The following is a 3,104-nucleotide window of genomic DNA, read 5'->3' on the forward strand; positions in this document are numbered from 1 at the left end:
TTCGGGTTCGGTTATAACCAACGATGAAAAAGAGAATTTTTATCCTTAACAGGTTCCCCAACGGGGATCGGGGAAACCACGGGGACCCGATGGGGATCCCCGATAAGATCCCCGACGGGGATCGGGACGGTTACGGGGACGGTTTTAACTATCGGTTTCGGGGACGGGATACCAATACCCGGCCCGTTGCCATTCCTATACAAGGACCAGTTTTTCCAATTTTCAAATCTTGAGCTTTTTTTTCATTTTCTTGGTATATATTGAATTTGAAGTTGCCGTCCGAGGGGATAAAAGACCTAGGGACGATTTCTAGAGCAAAGGAGATGAAGTCATTATAAACCTTAAAATCCGTAATTATTTAGGGATTTTGATAAAGTGACAAACGGTAAGTTTAATTTCAATAAGATTTTCAAACCTATGCCTTGAATTCTTGCAATCAGACTTTAGTAAGCCAAGCTTATTGTTTTGAATAGGTGGATTTTCTAATTCGTTAATGCTAATCACACATGAGGATTTAAGAGTTTGTTTAAAATCTTATTTGTTGTTTAGATTCAGCCAAAAAGATTATTTTGGTTAATGTCTATCTAAGGGAAAATCGAGGTTGTCAGAGCTTGTTGACAACCATAGCTGCTTTAGACTTGTCATGTATTCTTTTGCACCACAGGAATCGATGATAAACATTTTGCATCATATCGAAGGTGAAACTATTGTTGGACTTTTTAGTTTTATTCCTCTTAATTGTGTGTTTAGTTTATTTAATCAAATCCAACCTCTTCCCCCTAAGTTGAATAACAGTACGATCAATCCCTATGGATTTGACCTGACTTGTCATTGTTGCAATTTTAACTGTGAACAGATGACTAGTTAGTTAATTATTATATTAGTGGACTAAGCATCTGTCACAAAACGAAACAAAGAGTTAGGTATATACGGACATGTGACTGGACAAGTACTTGTGGCCACAGTAAAGATTCTTATAAGAAGCTCATGAGAAAATATATCAACAACCTCTACCGAAATACTCTAATTAATATAGAATTATAATAAAAAAACTACTATTTAAACATAAATTCGAATCTTTTTCCTAAAACACCCTCATGATAATGGCATGGTAATGCAGCCATCAAGAGTCTTTCCAACCCATGATCCCATATCTAGAATCACTCTCACTGGGATCTCCTTGTGCTTCTGAATAAATCTGAAAGCAAAGCAACATCAACATTAAAAACAAAGGGTCTGGTCTCTTCCTGCTAGTCTGCTACTGATCTCCATTAGTGAATAGTAAAAAGCTCCTACTGCTCCGAGAACAAAGACATGCTATGCTCTTTTTTCAATATTCCTTTCTTCTTATATGATCTTTTCTTTTTGTGCTAACCATTGAAAAGGCTTCAGCCAATCAGTTATGACCAAATATACCCCCACATACATCCTTCAAGTGTAGAACCAAAAAAAATTCACTGTTTAGATATTGTATCATCAAATTTATAAGCACAGTTGTAAAAGCTGTGCAATATTTTAGCGAATGAAGAAGGTTAAAATGATGCTAATCAACATCTATGTGGAAATGGTCAAAAGTCAAAACAAAGAGGTCATCAAGAATGTGATCAAAATATATATCGATCATTTAGATTTACGGGTTGCCATTTAGCTCACATCAAATTATGATTTGCAAATTTACTCCTTCAAGAAGAATTTCTAGTAATCATCTTTTGACCGGCTGAGAAGCAATCTTTTGACTCACCCAACTAGAAACCATGAGAACATCTCTGGTCTATCCTTTACATGTTCAAATAAGCAACTTCTCTTACAGTATCTGGTTTCTGCTATGACAACCTCCGATGACCACGTTTCCATATTTTGTGAATTATGAAAGGTAAAAATTGATAACAATGAACACTTCCCGACAAAAAAAAAAGGGGGAAGGAAAAAGTTGAGATGGATGTGGTAATGTAAAGGATTGTAAGATTGCAACCTCCAATGATACGAAAATTATACTTTTCATTCAGTCATCAGCTTATGTCCAGAAAAATGGCTCTCTAAGTTTCTCGAACCTGCAACTGCTAAGGTTACTACATTATTGGGAGGTCATAGGGTTAAGTAATGAACCTTTTTGCAGACCCTTTGTTTCGTCCCAAACAATTCCTACTCCCCAAGAATTTTCCCATTCTTGAGAATCCATCAATCATAGGAGTCCAACATACYCTATCCTTTGTACAAACAGGTTAAAAAACATCACCTTTTTAGCTTCCACAATGAGCCCATGATCAAAGTAAGATGAATGATAAAAGAAACAAAATCTCCTTCAGGCATTTCATCGAACATCTCCTCTGCATCTCTAAGTTGGCCTACTTATCCATATAACTCCGGAAGCTTCATATACCTAAGAACGAACTATCCAGAGTCCAGAGAGAATGTAACCAAAGATGGCACTTCTACGACGATCCTTAAAACCCATCACCCATAAAAACCAATATATAATGCAATAAGAAAACATAAACAAAGAAAGATTCATACCCTATGCGAATCTGAAGTTCTTCGTAAATCTGAAGTTCCTCTACGAAACAAAAAGATGGGAATTGTCTGTCAGACAACCATGTAACCATGCCAAGACCCATCAGATGGGATGGCAACGATCATCTACTGAGCCGTGGCTTGCTAAGACCATGGGTTTCTGTTAATCACGCTCTGGTTACATGGTCGTGRTTCATCAACCAGACATGGGTTTCTGTCTTCTTAGGAATCAAGAATACAGAGGTACGAGCCTATAGAACAGATCCTGTTCAAGTAAGGTCGTGTCTTCCCTTCCATCCGTTGTGTATATATACACCTAAACTTTTGTAGTCAGCTTCCATGTGGGACGAGATATACCGGACATATAGCGGCCTTCTGTTTTGATGAAAGGAATTTGGATTCCTCCCAAAATTAATGTGAAAATAAAATCATTTCATATTTCRTCATTCTACATTTTTTTTTCTTTAATGATATGTCAATAAATAAAATATGTTTTTAGCTTTTAATGATTTTATAATATTTAAAAAAGATTAAATCTATTGAATATAGATTAAAAATTATATAAATTTATTTATTTATTAAACACCATAACT

General features: G+C 35.9%; 1 protein-coding gene and 1 non-coding gene across 4 annotated transcripts in view; both read right to left on the reverse strand.

Annotated features, from left to right (window-relative positions):
- LOC112517634 (glutamate receptor 1.2-like) overlaps positions 1-2,800 on the reverse strand; it is a 14,998-nt gene extending 12,198 nt beyond the window's left edge. For all 3 annotated transcript variants that reach the window (XM_025124991.1, XM_025124989.1, XM_025124992.1), the window contains exon 1: positions 2,515-2,800. The gene's annotated coding sequence lies outside the window, so the exon portion shown is untranslated. The remainder of the gene's footprint in view (positions 1-2,514) is intronic.
- On the reverse strand, positions 2,578-2,794 carry LOC112518790. The gene has a single exon (XR_003069861.1). It is a non-coding gene; the product is annotated as a small nucleolar RNA U3 (small nucleolar RNA).
- Positions 2,801-3,104: the final 304 nt, after the last annotated feature.

Source organism: Cynara cardunculus (assembly GCF_001531365.2).
Source record: "Cynara cardunculus var. scolymus isolate 2C chromosome LG 9, CcrdV1, whole genome shotgun sequence".
NCBI classification, from domain to species: domain Eukaryota; kingdom Viridiplantae; phylum Streptophyta; class Magnoliopsida; order Asterales; family Asteraceae; genus Cynara; species Cynara cardunculus.